The sequence below is a fragment of the Watersipora subatra genome, chromosome 8, assembly GCF_963576615.1.
Source record: "Watersipora subatra chromosome 8, tzWatSuba1.1, whole genome shotgun sequence".
NCBI lineage: Eukaryota > Metazoa > Bryozoa > Gymnolaemata > Cheilostomatida > Watersiporidae > Watersipora > Watersipora subatra.
This window is the reverse complement of record NC_088715.1, coordinates 50,179,943-50,201,214: the sequence shown is the minus strand read 5'-3', so window position 1 is coordinate 50,201,214 and position 21,272 is coordinate 50,179,943.

The following is a 21,272-nucleotide window of genomic DNA, read 5'->3' as shown; positions in this document are numbered from 1 at the left end:
ACACATGTGTGTATCTATATACATAAATACATATGCAAATTTATATACATATATATCTAGAGTAGATATACATTTGAATATATATATTCCCTTTGTTCGGAATAGGGCCGGCCGCCTAAGAATTTTGCAGGAAAGTCACAAATGCGAAGGGAGCCTAAAAAGTCTTGCTAGAAAAGACACCTGAAACGCAAAAGATACTCTGAGTAAATTCTTAAAGGATGACTTGCAAAAAAATTCACATTACAGTTATTTGGTATCAAAAGATTCACCATGTCTTACTTTGTTGTTTTGTAGGTGCCAAATATGTGGAAATGCAATTACAAGCTCTTAAAAGCTCAAAAATGAAAAGCCGCTGTAGATTGGAATCTTTTTATTTATCTGACGTATTCATTACAGTTTGGTTATTGTCTTGTCACGTGATGTTCTCACGCGAATTGAAAGGCCAATAAAAAGCTCAATATAAAACTTATTGTAGCACCAGTTTACAAACACTTCGGGTTTTACCGAAGAAACCGTATCAAATATAGATGCTCGCTACTTTACAGTTTTGCTTCGGCTTGGACTAATCGTCAAGTCGTAATCTGATCATGTGACCCAATACTTCGAAAATATTTTTTGCAGCACTTTTCGATTATCACAGGTAACCAAGAGGCTCGTCATGATTATCAGACAATGATATGTACTCCTTCGAGCTAAGGTTGAAAAGTTTAACGATTTTTTACGGTAAGTTATAAGATATCAGTGCTAAAAGTGACAGCATTACAATGACGATAAAACAGACGCATAATAACAATAGACATGGTTTTATTGAATGTGTGAAGAATATTTGTAAAAATATTTTGACGAAAAGATTGCATGAAAGTGTAAACAGAAACCATCCTGTAACAACTACATTCCATTTGAGTCGTTTTGGAAAGCGAATCCAAACTACGGCGGTCTCGTGTGGCTGTGATTAACTGTTCGTTTTTTAGCTTTTAAGAGCTTGTAATCACATTCCCACATATTTCGCACCTTCAACACAACAGAGTAAGACATGGTGAATTTTTTGATATCAAATAACTGTAATGTGAATTTTGTTGCAAGTCAACCTTTAATCACAAGAATGACACCACAGCAGAGTGATACACAAGATATCAAAAAGGAGAAAGCAAGCTGTAATTGGTTTCAGCCCACAACTAATTTCTATGCTACAGAAACCCTCAAACACTCAAAACAGCATTACATTATTGCCCAGGATTAACAGAGATACGACAATAAAAACCTGGATATATCTGTACAGGAGTTTAATAAGTCAGCAGGAAAATCTCACCAACTTAAGGACTGTATCCATCTCTACTATAAATCCGAGATAACAGGAACAGGATCCGACAACTCCGCGTAACCCAGGTCAGCCTGGCTACGTTACAAAGGAATGAAGCTTGGCTACAATTTTTCTGCTAGTGTTTGTCAGCCAACAATTTTAGCATCCCTAAAACTGCACAAAAAGTTTAATTTGCTAAATGAGAGAAAAAATCTAGAGAGCACTGATAGAGTCACCCGCCTTTAAAGTGGCAAGCAACTCTGAACCTACCACAGAGCTGCATACTGTTTTGAAAATAGTAACGCCAGTAGAAGAGGCTTGCCGGGTTGTTGTAATTAAGCCGGGCAGACAAAAAAGAGACATGAGCCTCCATCAAAACACCTTTGGCCAAAACACTTAAGCTTAAACTATAAAGGGTGCTTGTACCAGCTCACTGAGCCAGCAAAAAGAATAGTGCACACAATCCCCTTATTCACTTGATGGAGTAGATGCCACGCTTAAGGAATATACGGACCTATGCAATGTCTGCCAGTTTACAAAAAGTCACTGTTAGAGTAGTGACCGCGGAAAGCAGCATTCTGCGATTTTTATCTGTTTGTACGAGTGGTAACAAATGTTACAGTGCTCTCAATAGGACGTGTCGCTAATAAGACTAAGTGTTTAGTGGGCCGGCTTAAGACACAGTCAGAAAACGAGCCAGTCTCTGGTACAGATTGATTTCAGACCTACTTCGCAACCGGCTAAAGGAAGTAACTTAATAAGCAGGAAGGCTATATGTAGAAACGATTCGGGAGGAGACAAGCACTTCACACCTTCTCTGTATATTCTTGTGTTACGTTACATAGTAATATGCATATGTTTTCTAAAAAGTTTTCACTGCGAGTTATTCTGAAGACTTGTGTGACAAACTATAGATTCAGCCAAATTCAATTACAATAATTTCATTTCTCCTATTGCAGACAGCTGATTATGTTGTCACTAATAAAAGCCTTCTCTACATGCCAAAAAACTTGGGAAACTCTCAAACATATTTCCATTTAGTCCAGCTGCAATTTACTGGGTTCGATTACAGACAAAAGGATAACCTATCAGCTATTAACCAGCATATAGCTTCATATATATCCAAGTAAGTATCTCTTGATATAGATTCAAACATGCGCTGTACAATCAAGTAACTTAAAGTAGAACTGCTGCCTTTCCGAGTGTTGTTTGCTATGTTTTTAGATGTAGTTTAATATTAAAACTCCTTTGTAGCTATAAATGACAGACTGGCAGCTAGTAATTCGTACTGTGTATTTTTCTAACCACAGCTGCATTCTGGATGTTTCTTGAAATACATCCAGTAGGTTTAAACTAATAAGTCAAGTATCAACTTACTAGAATGCGGTGATATGTGGAAGGATTAGTTGAAAACTCCTTCTCACCGACACTTTGTAAATTTTTATAAAAGATAATTTTGTGAGTTCACCCTTGGTACATTTAACTTATTACACTAATTAGTAAAAGTTGACAAGTATCTCTTGATTCAATTAAGCGCTGGGCGACATAGTAACCTAAAGTGATTCTGCTACTTTCACGATTGTTGTTTGCTATGAATTTAGATGTAGTTGAATATTTAAACTCAAGTGTAGCTATAAATGGCAGACTAGCAGCTAATAACTTATACTAAGTATTTTTTAATCACACACCTCTACGCTGGATGTTTCTAAAAATACTACTTTTGGTCTAAACTAACAATTCAAACATCATTTCACTAAATTACCCTGATACGCTTGATGAACAGTGAAAAACCCCTTTTCATCAAAACCCGATTAACTCTTTCATGAAAAAAATTTGATTTGCATTTGATTGTGGTATTTTGAGGGTGTTGCAGCAATTAGTAAAATTTCACAAGGCTCCAACTATTTTCATAATCTAGACAAATCACAGGGAAATAGCTTTATAAAAAGGTGTGAGAAGTAGAAGTCAGAAAACCTTAATTAGTTTATTAGCTGTGCTTTGCAACCATAAAGTCATAGTTCATTTAGATTTATAATTAATTAGAAGCATAAAATGTCTTTTCAAAATAATATTTGGCAAAAACAAAATTTTAGCAAATATTGACAATAATGCTACATTTAAGCAAAAATATCATGAAAAGACAGCTTTAAATAGATAGTTTCACTTCTGATGCTGTTGTGCAAGACATTATACATGTATTGGTCTGAGTATTAATTATTACCACCAAAAAAGCTAAAACTCAAAATTTTCTACATACTTCCTACCTGTGAGTAATAACTATCAATAGACCAACTCAAAAAAGACAAGTTTATTTGCAAGAAACCTTTTCATTCTTATTTGAGTACTCAAAACTATTATCAGAATAGAAAGTGACACTCCATTATGCTATAATTACATGTATGTACCTTAAGCTAAGAAGTAACACAAAATGGAGTAGGTTAAAATATTGTTACTAATTGTTTTTAGCATTGATGTTATCATTTTAACTGAGGTCTTTGATGCATCTCTCATCATTCTGAAGAGAAAATTTGGCTGGTCATATCAAAACATATTTTATATTAAATGTACTGTTGGGAACACAAACCAAGTGCCAACAATCTCCCAACAACATGCAAAAATTCTTTTATCACCTGACGTCAACCTTGGAGAGAAGCTTTTGTATGATAAGTTGAACGAAACATGGTGGAAACAACGAGAATTACACAAAGATTACTTCTGGGATGAGGTGAGAAGCTATGAAAAACTTGTTTTGTTCAAAATTAGCTTTGTGTTTTTACCTTGGCAAAAAGCCAACAGAATCATGTTGCATGATATAGCTTGTTGTTTGCAGGTAAAATAGACAAACTTTCGATTCACGCAAGCTGTGATGAGACTTGTTATTATATGGTTTAGAAGTCTACTCTTCGTTTGTTATTTTACTGAGATAATTATGCATAAACCAACTTGATTTGGGTTCATCACACCTACGTATAACAGGTAATCACGATAACCTGAACATATAATTACAGAAATGTTATCTGTTATGCTACAGGTCTCTCATTTCTCAGAAATCAATCTGAAGTTGACAAACATATTGTGCACCCTTTTCGTTTTTACCTTAGCAAAAAAGCCAACAGAATCATGATTCACTGTATAGCTTGTTATTCGCAAGTAAAGTGGACAACTTTTAGATTTATAGAAGCTGGGATGACGCTCGTTGCTATATGGTTTAAATGTCCACTATTTGTTTGTTATGTAATGGTTATATGTATAAAAGCAACTCATACGAGTCTGTCGTATCTGTAACAGGTATTCACGATAACCTGAGTGTACAATTACAGAAATGTTTTGTGTTATGATACAGGTCTCTCATTTCTCAGAAATCAACCGGAAGTTGACGAACATCTGGTGCCCACACGCCCTGAAGTATGATGAGCCTGTTATCATTTCTGAAAGCCATTGGCGAGACAAATTTACGCTCTCTCTAGAATTTTGTAAACTGCTTGCAGGGAATTCTTCACGAATTCTTAAAAAAATGTTGCACGAACATGTTTTTGGAGAACTACCTGTATAATAGACAATATGCTGATATTAAATTGCATTTCCTCTCTCCATCATATTGACTGTATGTCGTGATTCTGCCAAATCATTGACAACTAGTTTGTGTGTTAACTTGCTCTCATGTGTGTGCTTGATTTATTAGAAACTTTAGTAATTAACTAGTAATTCAGTTTTTACAATTGCTATTCAGTTATGTTATGTTTTGTGTTTTTATAATAAAACATGTAGCAAGATGCTTTCATAGGGTGTTCTGCTAAATAAAATGGTTTTCATACTGAACAAGCTTCTTCATTATCACAGTTATAATTGTTATCGTTGACACAGCTCATTTCACTGATTAATGTCTAGTGACAAAACTTTTATGCAAAAAAGCAAGTAAATGATTAACAAATAAAATAAGACTTATTGACAACTAAAATCAAGTATGCACATCTAACATCAAATTAAATTTACCAGTAAGTTTTTTAAACTTGTATGATAATAAAATATTTTTTATAAAAATTATTTGGAACTTTAAAACTATTTTTTTGATTGCAAAGCAGAAGACCCTTAAACGAGTAAATTAAACAAAAAACATAACAAGCTAACTTTGAGTATCACCATGACCATAATCAAAAAACATTATTTGGATATGTGTTCACAACCGCAGGAACCTAGTGCAGTTCTCATTCATTGAATATCTTAGAAATGCAGCACTTAAAAATTAATAGTAATACAATATGAGTAGAGACTAGAAAAAGTGTGTAGTTAGTTCATACCATTTTTTAGAGCAATACATAACAGACATCAAGAAAATCCTAATTCTTTAAGGTATTTTAGAAAGTTACGTAGCATATATTTCTGTTAATGTAATAAAAATCTACACCAGCAAAAGTTGAGTCCCTAATTACGCGCAACTTATTTGGAAATTAGCATAAAATTTGGTAAAATATATGCATAGTGTTTTTTTGGCATTGCTAATCAACAACAAAATAGTACTTTGTGTAACATGTCAAAAAAAAGAAAAAAAGAGAGAAATCTGGAATTATCAACTGAGTTGAATAAATGTGTTTGAAAATTTTGTAATCTAATAGTATTAAAGAGGAGTGGAAATGGTGATTCGAGGTTGCAGTAACAAAAGTTCATTAACTGAAACATACGATCGTGGATGTTGGTGAAACAAAACAGCAAAAATGTCTGTCATCTGTGCGGCAGGATGAATACAAATATTCTAAGCATAGTTTGTGCAGGATTTTGAAATCTGCGACGCAAATGCAAAGTAGAACCAGTTAAAAGTAGGGTGATACGGTCAAAGATTTTGTGATGTGATATGTGGAAGCGTGATATGATGGAATATGTAATCGTTTGTACACAAGTATAAATTTAGTATAGATATCTGCAAGAAGGATATTCTTTTCTGCTATCAATATGGTGAAGCAGGGGAATCTGTATCAATGCAATTGACATTATACAATGATAACAATGCATTGTCTCTTTGTTAGTGTACATTAATAAAGTGGTTACCCACTGAGCCCTACAACTACTTTCATTTTCAGATGTAACTAGGTTGGATAATTCTCTGAAAGAGCTCTGTAGAGTTTTTGATTCACTGTTGTACACAGGCCTTTGCAGGATGCTTTGGTAAGGTATTGGACTCCGTATTTACAGGTGATAAAGAGAAGTTATGGCAGTCATGTTTTTCTTTTCATTAGGTTACCGCTTGTATTTTGAGGTATAAGTCTTACTGTTGCATGATACCACACAGAAAATATTATCAACTCTAATAATTCTACTTGAGCAATTAATTTAGTAGTTTCACAACATTCAACTCATATCAAATACTCTACACGACAAAAGATGAAAAGTTGTGAATCAGTTAAGACTCAGAAGATTCTATAAATGGACATCCTTCAGTATCCTTGTAGATATTATTGCCCCTACCCTTCTGAAAATTTCTCATTGATTAAAATCTACTTATCGATGATCCTTAACTAGCTGGTAATAGAAGATTCTGATTTATGCATTTTTATTCTCTGCATTTTGTTGATGTTGTTGGTCGCATGCGCACGCGTGAGTGCGCACGTGTGCGTGTGTGTGCATGTAATTTGTGTGTGATTGACTGTGCACATGTGTGTATGCATGCGTGTGTATGCATGCGTATGTACGCATGCGTGTGTATGCATGCGTGTGTATGCACGCGTGTGTGCGTGCGTGTGTGTGCGTGTGCGTGTGTTTGTGCGTGTGTATGCGTGTGCGTGTGTGTCTGTGCAAGCGAGTGTGTGTGCAAGAGAGTATGTATGTGAATGTGTGTGTGCCTGTCTCTTGTGTGTGTGTGTGGGTGGGTGTGCGTGCGTGTGTGCGTGTGTGTGTATGCACGTGTGTGTGTATGCACGTTTGTGCGTAAGCATACTCATTTGTGTGTTCATGTTTATTGTGAAGCTGGGCAATTTTCTGTTGTGTTTTAAAATTTATTGGTTGATTTTGTCCAAACTTCACAAGGATTGGCTCTGTTCCTTCTGGCAGGTTACAAACAATTTTGGTGCCTTATTATTCTCTGTTTCTTAAAAGCTAACCCATTGAAGTGCGATTAGATAGGAACTAACAAATACAGCTTCATTATACTGTTAGAATTGCTGAGAGTTTCTGGTATAATGAACATACACTCTCTTAATTTCTGTAAACTGCTCACCCAAGCTTTTCCAAAACATCCATAGTAGATGTGTTGAAAGTTATGTACATGGCTACATATTCTTGTAGCCATCTATAGATGGCTACAAGAATATATATTTACAATAAGATGGGAGAGTTGTCTATACCTCATTTATACTCTGACAGTAACAGGAAAGACAAAAGTAATTGTTTGTCATAGCTTGCTCTTCTCCGTAATTTTTAGACGCCCAGTAAGTTAAACTTGACCTTGAGATCTTAACTAAAACTAGCTCATATTATGTTAATAGTGGTGACATTAAAATCCGTGGATAACATTAAAAAACAGCTACTGCGTATTACTCGAACATTAACGGTTCCCATTTTTATGACTTTGATGATACAAGGGCCTGAAAACTAAATAATAACTCACATTTTAGGTAGGTATATAAGCCGTTGTAGGCCTATAAAGAAAATGATAGTGACCGGTTGATCTTGTACACTTGAACCGTCAAAAATATGTTTGGTTTCCTTCCTAAAAAGGTTTATGTAGATTAATTGGTGCTATATCAGGATTCATTTAACTTGCAGTTCTGCATTGTTTATTGGATATTGGAATTGTCTACTACTCATTACAAAGTAATGGTAGTTGTTGTTATATTAGCGAGATCGATATTACTGCTGAATGAAATAAAAATAAAATGTTTGTATCTACTAAACTTACTCAGTCTCATTGATTATTCAGATAAGTAAGAATTTTTAGCAATGATAGAAACCATAAATTCCTGAGAGGTAAAAGGTCACTCAAACTTTATATTGACTATTATTTAATACAGAAGCATAATTGTCCTAAAGATTTTCTTTTATAATTTGTGTAGTCAGAAGATACAATTAGTCTAGCAAAGACAATTTGCTTATATTGATCCAGTTGCTGAGACTAGTAGTAAACAGACAACTCCACACAATCAAAGACAAAATTTGTAAACAAAAATTTAGACAGAGATGCACCCACAACCATAGCCAAACTCAATAGACAATATTTTTATAGTCACTGTATGTCATTTAAAAACTGGTCAGCATAACCCCAATATGAATTTAATATATATTGTTTGCTAAAGGTTAGTTCCTATCTATATGGAAGTAATTTGCCTTTATAGAATATGTAAATGTATTTAGGAATTCTCATGTCTTCCAATAAAGTTGATGCTGCTTTAAGCAAGCTTTAGCTATTCCAAGAGAAAGCAACTTTCAATAAGTACCTACATATGCACATATGCATTTTTAAAAGCTCCCAGTAGCGCATGACACTAAAGACAAACGCCTGGATTTAATTTACATGGTAGGTATTCTTGGAAGGGAAAATTCAATATTGCGATATACTTGGATTAGAAATAGAGACAAAATTAAGCTCAAGTGTGAGTGAACAAGCACAAAAAATAATTCAACATCTACACGTATATATACTGTACGTTTCAGACCATTAGCCGTTACTTTTTTCTGATGTTTTGAGCCGTGCGGCTAATATAAGGGTGCGGCTATTCTGTGGTTTTTCTTTCACCTCTAGTGCACATCAACTGGAGTCTCCGGTTAGTGCGCCTCTAGAGATGAAAAAAAACGAAACAATGCCTAACAGTACTGTTCCATTAGGCACTGGGTTAATAAGCGTCTGTGATTACGGAACAGTGCCTAACGAAACTGTTCCGTTTTAACTAGCAAAGTTGTTGTCGTGTTAAAAATCACCGTTCTGAGTTCTGTGGCCTATACAAAGGTGCGGCCTATGTATTGGTTTATTATTGGTTTATTATTGTTTTTTGAAAATAAAGCAAATGCGGCTCATATAAGGGGGCGGTTATTTGTCTAAAAAGTATGGTATATAAATTTCTCAAAGTTTGTCGACTGTCCTTTAAATATGTTTAGCTACAGCTTTACAGTTAATTCCATTAAAATTCTGTGCGCTGATGGATTTGAACTTATGACGAATGATTCTGGAAGATTTTTATTTTAGCACTCTAAACCTGAGCTAGATAAAACATCTTGATCAATGACGTTACCATTTTCTGTATAAACTATGCACACGCCAATTATTTTAGCAATGCGCCTACCCGTTACGATGCACCCGTTCAGAAATATTTCTCATAAGGTTCAATTACTATATCTTTGGCCAAAGACAACTCCTTTCACGTGGACAATTGTATTATCTCGTGTAGAAATGGCGTCAAAATTCTTTTTCCATTCTGTCAGAGAAAGACGGTACGATATCCCATTTTCACATTTGTTCCGGTATCGAGAGGTAACAGTATCATTGTATTCAAAGTTTTGATTGATAACATCAGGTGGCACAGTAACCATTTCTACACACACACACATGCACACACGTGCGCGTGCACACACGCACACACACATACACATGGATGCACGCACACACACATGAATACACTTATGCACACACGCGCACACACACGCATGCACACACACACACACATGCGCACACGCACTCGGACACGCACACACATATTCAGGATTTTTATTTTGTTTTCTCAGTTTGTGTTAATTGTATCATTACCGAGTCATTATTGATTGTACTTGTTGCAAAACCGACTTAATTTAGCTATTACTCGCTAATTATTTCACATTTACATCTAAACCCTAAAATAGCTGTTTTATTTTTTTTAATTTGTTCGACCTGCAGAAAAGATTTTACTCATGATATGATTTGAAAGTTACAGCTGTTTGATAAAGTTGGATAACCTTTACAGTTGTTTGATAATGTTGGATAACTTTTACAGTTGTTTGATAAAGTTGGATAACCTTTACAGTTGTTTGATAAAGTTGGACAGCCTTTACAGTTGTTTGATAAAGTTGGATAACCTTTATAGTTGTTTGATAAAGTTGGATAACCTTTTCAGTTGTTTGATAAAGTTGGATAACTTTTACGGTTGTTTGATAAAGTTAGATAACCTTTTCAGTTGTTTGATAAAGTTGAATAACCTTTACAGTTGTTTGATAAAGTTGAATAACCTTTATAGTTGTTCGATAAAGTTGGATAGCCTTTACAGTTTTTTGATAAAGTTGGATAACCTTTACAGTTGTTTGATAAAGCTGGATAACCTTTATAGTTGTTTGATAAAGTTGGATACCTTTACAGTTGTTTGATAAAGTTGGATAACCTTTACAGTTGTTTGATAAAGTTGGATAACCTTTATAGCTGTTTGATAAAGTTGGATAACCTTTACAGTTGTTTGATAAAGTTGGATAACCTTTACAGTTGTTTGATAAAGTTGGATAACCTTTATAGCTGTTTGATAAAGTTGGATAACCTTTTCAGTTGTTTGATAAAGTTGGATAACTTTTACGGTTGTTTGATAAAGTTAGATAACCTTTTCAGTTGTTTGATAAAGTTGAATAACCTTTACAGTTGTTTGATAAAGTTGAATAACCTTTATAGTTGTTTGATAAAGTTGGATAGCCTTTACAGTTTTTTGATAAAGTTGGATAACCTTTACAGTTGTTTGATAAAGCTGGATAACCTTTATAGTTGTTTGATAAAGTTGGATACCTTTACAGTTGTTTGATAAAGTTGGATAACCTTTACAGTTGTTTGATAAAGTTGGATAACCTTTATAGCTGTTTGATAAAGTTGGATAACCTTTACAGTTGTTTGATAAAGTTGGATAACCTTTACAGTTGTTTGATAAAGTTGGATAACCTTTATAGCTGTTTGATAAAGTTGGATAACCTTTACAGTTGTTTGATAAAGTTGGATAACCTTTACAGTTGTTTGATAAAGTTGGATAACCTTTATAGCTGTTTGATAAAGTTGGATAACCTTTACAGTTGTTTGATAAAGTTGGATAACCTTTACAGTTGTTTTTATTTTCTAATAAATTATTTCTACTAGGCAAAAATACTTTTCTCATTATATGTAGTTTGAAAGGTAGAATAACAAATGTCGTTGTATGCTAAATACAGATAGAGTTTTGTGCAAATACTTTTTATTACCCGGGTAACGATGGGTGGTACTGTGAGGGGGTGCTGTCCTCACACTTATGGGTTCGGCGTGAAACAAGACGTTCACTCTAAGCATTAAGCGAGATATTATATTTGAGTCAGATACAGTGTGTACATAGCAATCACTTGTAAATTAACTGCTGATATAAAGCTAAAAACCGTTCTTATATACAAAAACTGTGACAGCATGATTGACATCTAAGTATAAACATTGCCAAACACAACTTGGTATATGTGGCGCACAACATTAGACAAAATATACATTGTATGTTTTAGACACTGATGGCACGACAAAAGTTCACCGCAGAATATATCATTAGGTATGATGAAATGTATCAAGAATAAATCTTGAAGGCAGAGACAGGATGAGATATTTGGCTTTAGACATTGTTCATAGTAATTAGTGTCAGCAATGACTGTCAGTATAAATAAAACAGTAAACATTGCATAGTTTGTGTAAATGAGTGTAGTTCTTGGAATGTTCCCGCAATGTTATTATAATAAGATAACGCATGTCGTATAAGGCTGACATATTCAGGTCAACTCTGGCGGTCTTCTTTTGCTGAGATATAATATCTTACACCTTCCCTCTTTGAATAGGTCGTTTCATACGAGTCGCTGAAGAGTTGGCTGTACGGAAGTAGCGCTGTATTGAAGTGGGTGTTGGACAGGAAGTATTGTAAGCTTTGGTACTGTCTCATATAATGTCCTTCTTGTTTATGTGATATTTCGGTGCCTGAGTGTCTAACGAATTTCACAAAATTTCGGTGCGTTCATATACCATGTTGTCGATGACAAGTCGTTTGTGATGTTCCCATGTGGTTTCTGTGAGCTCTAAGAAAAGATATAGCATAATGTGTAGTAATCTTTGAATAGATATGCATAACATAAAAGTGGGTAACTCCTAGCTAGGTGAGACCTTACTCTACTGTTCAGGTCTCAAACTATTGATAGAAAAATAGCAAAAATAGAACAAAGGTAATTATAAATTAAATTTCCAAAATCCTAAACTTTTTTTTTTTTTTTTTTTTTCATTATTTCTTTAACAGCTTCCTCCATCCTAAAAAAAATTTTTTTTTTTTTTGTTTGTTTACTGAAATCTAATGTTTCGTTTGTAATTGATATTATGATGCCTGTCCAAAAGAGGATCGAGGTAAAGTAAAACTTTGCACCATCTTCTGTTACATACAATCGGGCTGTAGTGTATTAAAACTAAAATGTAGGAAAAAAAATAGCAACTTAACTGAATTGCTGTACTGTAGTGCCAATGGGTTGCGTTAGAATAAAGCACATCTTTTAGCAGATTGATGACAACCTCGGCTTATCTTCTACCAGCCAACGATGTCAGCTGATCATCCTGGTGAGATGTAAACATTCGAGGTTGGAATAACCCTGGGTTTGCGATGCATGCTACAAGAGAACGGGGAGGGGAAGCCGAAAACGCCCGCTAAATTCTAGCGGACTCAGCCTGTAATTCACAGACTAGCTTAATTTAGAAGGCCAATTTTTACAATAAAGTCAGCAAAGCAAAATGAATTAATTAATTTGTTTTTTTTTTTTTTTTTTTTTTTCAACTCAAAATATGAAGGTGTTGTGAGGCAAATTGTTTTTGCGGATAACTTCCGCTCAATGATTAATTGCGGTATTGCTCATATGAAAGGCTTTGCACCAGAATCAGGAGGAATATGAATTAAGAGAGGGTGTAAGTACACTTATACTCAAAACAAAATGAATTTTTATTAATATTGTTTCCTTGCCCTTAGGTTATACCTAGGAGCTGGAGGTTGTGTCAGGTCAGCGTTGGTGGGACGTGTCGACGTAGTATTATTTGTTTTGTCACTGTCGGCCTGTATGTTACGGTCAGTATGTTTTACCGATACGTAGGTTGGTGTCTGAAAGCTATCAGTCAGTGGTGACCTACTCTTCTTTAGTCTTTGTAAGTGTGTTACAAATTCAACACCTACCGGAGAACCAGATGTACCAAGCGCTCTAACATAAGCGTTCAGTCCACGTAGTCGGGTAATTATATATGGTCCATGGTACATCTTAGTGAACTTCTTTACTTGACCAGTCGCCACTTTAGGTACGAGTATGTACACTACGTCATTTACGGTGTAGTCAGGTCCCTTAATACCTAAGTCATGGTAGTACTTGTACTCGTGTTGGGCAGTTTCAATGTTGTCTTTAGTCAATGCCCAAGCATGCGCTAAAGATTCTATCAAAACTTGATTATAGTCTTTGTCATCACTATAAGATTTAGGCATAGTTGTTGGCACACATAAGTCAAAGGGTATGTCTAAGTCTCGTCCAAGTAGCAGGTAGTTAGGAGCAAAACCTGTGCTAGAATGCTCCGTATTGTTGTAACTGTGAACCACGTACTTAGTCATAATATCCCAATCAGTCTGGGTCTTGTTGACAATTGTAGATATCAAGTTACTGAAAGTTGAAAACCATCTCTCGATTTGTCCATCAGTACTAGCCTGGTAAGCACTGCAAGTTCGTTTGTCAATTTTTAGAATTTTTGTCAAATTAACCATTAGGTCTGCAGTGAATTCCGAACCGTTATCACTCAAGATCACGTTAGGTGTACCATGTTGTAAGACTATGTATTCCACAAACTGATCAGCTACTGTTTTTGCACTTTTATCAGGGATTGGTCTGGCAATTACGAGTTTAGTGAAACTGCATTGAAATGCTACTAGGTATTTATTACCATTTTCAGTAATAGGTAGAGGTCCTAGTATGTCCATGCTCACCCTGGAAAATGGGTGTTCACATTCAATGGGTTTTAGAGGGTATACGGAATTAACTGGTGCCCTTTTCCTTTGATTACAGGGTACGCATCCCGCCACGAAGTCGGCTACACTCCTAGACATGCCTAGCCAGTGATATTTTGAGTTTAAGCGCTTGTAGGTTCTATTCCTACCAGTGTGGCACCCAAACAATGAAGAATGATATGTGTTTAGCAAATCAAACTGTAAAGTATTCGGAACACACAACCGCGGTCGCACAGCATCAGGTGGGTTGTAGTACAAAACATCGTCTTGTATGAAATAGTTCTCCTTTTGATTTTCCCAATGTCTCTGCTGAGTAGGACTTAAGCTAGAAGGTTTTATTGCCGAATGGATGAAATTAATAATTTGTGCTAGAAAGTTGTCCTCTCTTTGTTCCCTACCAAAAGCTAGCAGATCCGATTTTGTCGCAGATAAATACATTTCAGTGGCCCCTACAAAGTCGTTGTCGTTGATAGATACCCTAGACAACGCATCAGCTACGACATTTGTTTTACCCGGTCTATAAACTATGGCCAAGTCATATTCTTGTAACTTTAAAGCAAATTTCGCTAAACGTGAACACTTATGGTCAGCCGTCATTAACCACTTTAGCGGTGCATGATCGGTTACCACAGTTATCGCATGTCCTATCAAAAGGTGTTTGAATTTTTCAATTGAATCGACAATAGCCAGCGCTTCTCGTTCATAGGTAGAATACCTTGACTCGGCAGGATTGAGAACCCTACTGTGGAATGCAATGGGATGTAATTCAGAATTTTCAAATTCTTGCAGAAGTTGTGCTCCCAGAGCGAAACCGCTTGAATCAGTGAACAAATGAAATGGTTTGGTAAAGTCAGGGTATCGGAGTACAGGGAAGGTGTATAATTTTGATTTCAGTAATTGAAAACTAGACTCACATTGCGATGTCCACTTAAAATCTTTATCCTGTTTCAGAAGCTCTAAGAGAGGCTTGGCCAAAGTTGTGAAATTTGGAATGTATGAGCGATAATATCCTACCAACCCTAAAGCACGTCTTAAACTAGATATATCACTTGGAGAGGGGAATCGTCTAATTCTGTCAACTAACTCATTGGTAGGACGACTCCCAAATTTGTTGTACACATGCCCTAAATACTGAGCTTCTGACCGAGCCCACGTTGATTTTTCTGGGTTAATCTTGATTCCATGTTCAATAAATCGGTCCAAAACTGCTCCTACTCGCTTCATATGTTCGTTGACATCTATTTTACTGAATATAATCACATCGTCTAAAAAACACTGGCATACTGACCAAGTTAATTTGTCCAAAATTGTTGATATTGCACGTTGAAATTGCACAGGAGCGTTTTTCCACCCAAATGGAATTACTTTATATCGGTAGGTACCATTGTGTGTTACAAACACTGACCTTTCCTGGTCCTCCTCCGAATCAAGCTTAATTTGCCAGTATGCCTTAACTAAATCTAAAGTCGTAAAAAGGCCATGTCCAGACAGCATTTCTTTTACGCTGTCTTGGTGGGGCAAAGGATATGACAAGGTCTTAGTAACTGCGTTTACTTTACGAAAGTCCGTGCAAAGCCTAAATTTGCTTGAATTTTTCTTTTTAACCATCAAAATTGGTGAAGCCCAAGCGCTACGATTATCTGGTTCGATTACACCTGCTTTCAGCATTTTCTCGATCTCTTCTTCGACTGGCAATTTGTGTGCTACCGGCAGCCTGTATGGCGCCTTTCTAACCGGACTAGCATCACCAGTGTCGCACAACCGGCCTGCAACTCCGCTCACTTTTCCGAGGTCATAATCATGCTTTGCAAAAGCTGCTTCTTTAGTTCGTAAAAAATTCAAAAACTTCCTTTGATCATCACCGGACAATGCAGAATTACTCATGTTAATGTTTGCTATCGGGTCAGCTATTTTGGTTTCATGCCTATCTATTCCTGACATTACTTCCTGTATGTTAACATCTGCCACCCTTTTATTTGGGAGTGCTTCAATTATACCTAATGGTGTTCCGGTAAATACTTGGATCCAATTGTTGCTTGTATTTACAACTCGACAATGGGCAATACCGTTTGGTGTGTTTAGTGTTTTAGCAAACAGCAAATGGCTGGAAACGTAGGTTGGTTCAAAAAGCGCTTGGGTGTTAAAGTTTGGACATGTGACACTAAAAATACTGTCAGACATTGGGGGTAACGATATGTTTCTAGTCGCAAAAACGTTGCAATATCTATTGCTATCAGTGCGTTTATTTCCACAGACTTGAGCTACAGTATTGACGGACCGGGTTAGCTTTGTGTTTATTTTTGACAGCGGTAATAAATGTAATTTACCAGTCGAGTAATCTAAACAAAGTGTGCCCATGTGTCTCAGATTGTCTACTCCTAGTATTAATGGGTAGTGGCATTCCGCTATAACCAATAGCCTGGCTGTAATTAGTTTGTTTTGATTGCACTGTACTGGTATGTAAACTTCTCCTATGCCCCTAACCACATCTCCACTTACTGACCTAATTGCTCGAATTGTCTCTTTCATTTTAGATGCTAAACCAAGAGAATCACAAAGGGATTTAGTAATGGTAGAGATTTGAGCTCCACTATCAATCAGAACTGATTGTTTTACGCCTGCGACCAAAGCGTGTACTAATGATTCATGTACGCAAGAAGTTAGGGCACACAAGACATCACGCAATGCTGGCTGTTTCAACTGAGAAGGGTAAGTAAAGCGACTCGGGCGGCGACTTCGTGCGACCCTTCTTACAAATGGGCCTATTGGCTTGCTGGGATTGTTTATAGGTTCTTTATTCGCTTGGCTCATTGGTCGTCGCTTGCGGCGTCTACTTGCATGTATTTGTGACACTGACTGCAAAGTTCTGGGTTTTTTTGTTTCAGAAGTATTAATTAATAACGGCTCAGACGGTCCGGGTTCAATGGTTTGTTTCCCTACATGCTGAATATCAATTTTTTTTATTAATGTTTCAGAGTCAGTAGTATTAGCTGCATTAGAGGTCTGATTTAGAGCTATAGATATGTTTGTGTTTTTATCTACGTTTGTCTTTGTTTTCTTTTCGCCATCACCAAGAAAATAGGTTTTTATTCCACATCGAGGGTCTTTCATAAAATTACGGGCACCAGTGCATATCAACAAGCATTTCCAAATTACTGTGCAAGTGACTATCATACAGCAAAGAAATATCCAAATTTGTTTAAAGCTCCAATTTCCGTTTCCAGACAGGAAAGCAAAAGTTCCTTTGTTTACTACTGTGCTTGCTAAATTGTCTGCTTGTTTTGAATAATCCGTTTCAAAGCCTGAAGTTACACCAAGATGTTTTAAAATGTTTTGCTGGCTGGCTGCGGAGCCTGCCCAATCATTTAAACTAAATTTGTCACGAAATATATTCCAATCATATAGCATCAGTTCATGAATGACAATCTGGTCAGGATTTATCGCGAATCCAGAGTAGTTCAAAAAGACAAGATTAATTGAATCAATTTCCGTAATTGGAGTAAGGGAGCCACTTCTGTGATGGTAATAAAATAGCTTTCCATGCAATGCTACTGAGATCTCTTGGTCTAGTGCACAATCAGCATAATCTTTGTCATGATACACAATATTATTGTGAGTGTCTAACCAAACAGTGCGGTTTGCTCCCACTATGTTTGCACTTAGTGGCACCCTATTGGTGCAATCATCAGTAGAGAGCACTGAATAGTTTTCAATGGGTTCACAGGGGTAAACAGAAAGTAGGTTGTGTGTTAATTTTGCATGTATATAGGTGTGATTCAACAAGTGCCGGGCAGCTAATGTAGGATTTCTTTCCATCGATGATGTGACAATTTGAGTAAGAGTTTGCATTGCCTGACAAATGCTCAGAAAAGAATTCCTAAACAAGTGGTTGTAATTTGTGTTGATTCTGAGCTCAAGTGCTTGCAGCTTAGCGTTCACTTCTGAATCAGTTACTGTTCCATCTATGATTTGACCAGAATTTCGTTTTTCCCTAGTAAAATTGAACATCCTATTAACAGCAATGCCTTGATCTGACAACTGGACATCTCCACCGCATTCGCGATTTTGTTTGACAATTTTCTGCCCTGTAAAACTGAGAGCCAATTCGCCACTATCAGACATCCAAAATACATTTTGAAACTTACCCTTGAAGCTCCGGTGTGGTAGGTATTGGCACTCCTCTTTTATGTCAGGCTCCCATATCAAGGCTGATCCATCCCTCAAGGTACAGAAGCCTGAGAGGTAGGTGCAATGACCTACCACACCGACAGGGCTTTCTACTTTTTCCGAGTCTCCGTGCCTCTTGAAGACGGTGGTCATATACAAATATGAATTATAAGCGGTAAACTGGTAGTCTGTACAGCATTTAAAACCAGTATGGTATACGGGGTCTGCCAAGTTGTCAGTTCGATACACAGAGCCTACTAGTGACATATCACCATGTGGTGATGTGTGCCATTTCATCATTGAATAGCACACATCCTTTGAAACAGTTTGGTCAAGGTAATCATCTTTTCTGGTTTGACCTTCCCCAAAGAAACCAGAATGGGTTGTGATTTTTGTTTGAATAATACGACAGTGATATGCTTCACTTCTGTACTGTACTAAGTTTGGTTTGTAAAGTTTGAAATTGAGTTCGTAAGGCTTGTGCGCAGCTGTAGTATCGGGTAATGTACATGGTGGAGATTCTGGTATTTTAAATCGTGCGACAGTGTGCCCTGTCCTGCATATCATGGGTGCTTGCCCACTCACAGCCGCTATGCAGCAGAGGATACCAATCAAATGAGCTAGCATGGGTTTTTTACTCAAGGGTTTTCTGTTAGCTTGGCATGCATTAATGGTACGCATGAATGAAGTTGATTGTCTAATTGGGGAATTCCCTTGCTTAGGGCATAGGGGTTGCTCAGCGCACATCGGCATAGCAGCGCACTCTTCTGTTTCAATATGCACATGTTTGTCAGCTTTTTCAAAGCATTGAAGAGCATTGAACGCTACTGTCGCCTCAAGCTCTATATTGCTCTCTAGAATTAAAGCTACAGGGAGTGGCTCGGCTGCCTCAAGCGAGTTGTTTATAGGGGCTTCAACAACAGTTTTTGCCGTAACCTCAATTTCAACCTCGACACTAAGCGCTTTGTTATTAGTCATTACAACCACAGCTGTCTCATCAGTATTATTACTCTTTTCGATTATGTCACCAAGATTATCAAACTCAGGTAAAAGTTTGTCTTCGGCATCCGCGAAACAAGTTATTTCGTACTGAGATCCTATCTCATTCATACTGTCTTCAAACAAAACATTTGCAGAAGATGCAAAGATGGTACAATTATCAATGAGTTCTGCTTTATCTTCAGCAGAAACCTTATCAGGATTGTTACTGCTGGAAGCAACAGAAGAGACTGGTTTAGTGGCTTGAAATTCCGCAGGCATTTGCCCGTACCACCACGGAGATGGCATCCACGGGTATCCAGCCATTTGTGGCGGTTGCCTCGGCGGCTCCCACGATTGAGGTGAGTAGCTATTGGATTGGAATGCGCCTGTTTGTGGGTTTCCGCTCTGAAATTTTCTCTCATTTCGAAAGCTTCTATTTGCATTGAAATTCTTTTTTGTATTTGACCCTCGGATAGGGCATTGAAAAGACAAGTGGTTTTCGTCTCCACATTCGAAGCATTGTCTCTTCGTCTCCCTACGTTTCTCAAAGCGGTTGTTTTGAGGAGGGAATCTGTTTGACCTTCTATAGCTATCCGAACTTGAACTGTAGTTGAGAGCAATATCGACTTCATTGCTCGTGAGCCCGGTTTCTACGCTAGTGGCAGCTTGCAAAAGCTCGGGCAACGATTTTCCTGCCAAAGCTAACACACTCTCCCGAATTTTTGGCTTCAGGCCTTTTCTAAAGTGAAGTAATACGAATGAACTTTCCTCCGATTCTTCACCCTGGCTCACAATTTTTCGGAATCTTTCGTAATACTGTTTCACGGTTTCGCTCTCACCCTGTTTAATTGCCGAAATTTCCATCGCCACCTGCTCGGCCCCTCGGGAAGCGCTTAGCTTGTTTTTCAATAAACGTTTTAAAGTGCCATAACTGACACGTTCGCCTTTTTCTTTTACAATCTCTCTGCAGTACGTTGCGGCCAAATCTTTTAGATAAACTGGCAAAATAACGATGTATTCCGTTTCCGGGACATCATTTAGCACACAACACGTTTCAAATTTTTCGATAAACGTCTCAAAATCTTCGTCTATCGACTTGCCTGTAAAAGACAGGCCAAATTTTACCCAGTCTTTTCTGTTACTGGCATGCATAGTATAATGGCTGTACTTACCCCGATTTTCCTTGATCCTACGGAGGGGAGAGCTTGTGCTGGCTGGCTCCCTCCTGTCATCATTATTGTCCCGGAACCTACGGAGAGGAGAGCTTGTTAAGGCTGGCTCTCTCCTGTCCATATTGTCAATTTTTACTGCTAAAGATTCTAGCATATCTTCCAAGCGTCTGGTCCGCTCATCCAACTGGCGTTCTACACGGTCTGTCAGCATTCGGTATGTCTCATCCGCATACAGGCGGGCATCTTCGTGTCTTTCTTCCATCCTCCTCTCTAGTGCCTCGATGGCATCTATCTCTTCATCTTCTACCTCACTCAGCGTGATCATGGTCTCCGTGTCATCCTCTCGCCTCTCCTCAGCTCTTTGCTGGTCACGATCCGCCATCTCTTTAATTATGTCTTTCTCGACAACTGGCGCTCTCTCTTCCAACTCTTTCCTCAACTTCTGACACCAGAATGTGAGGGGGTGCTGTCCTCACACTTATGGGTTCGGCGTGAAACAAGACGTTCACTCTAAGCATTAAGCGAGATATTATATTTGAGTCAGATACAGTGTGTACATAGCAATCACTTGTAAATTAACTGCTGATATAAAGCTAAAAACCGTTCTTATATACAAAAACTGTGACAGCATGATTGACATCTAAGTATAAACATTGCCAAACACAACTTGGTATATGTGGCGCACAACATTAGACAAAATAT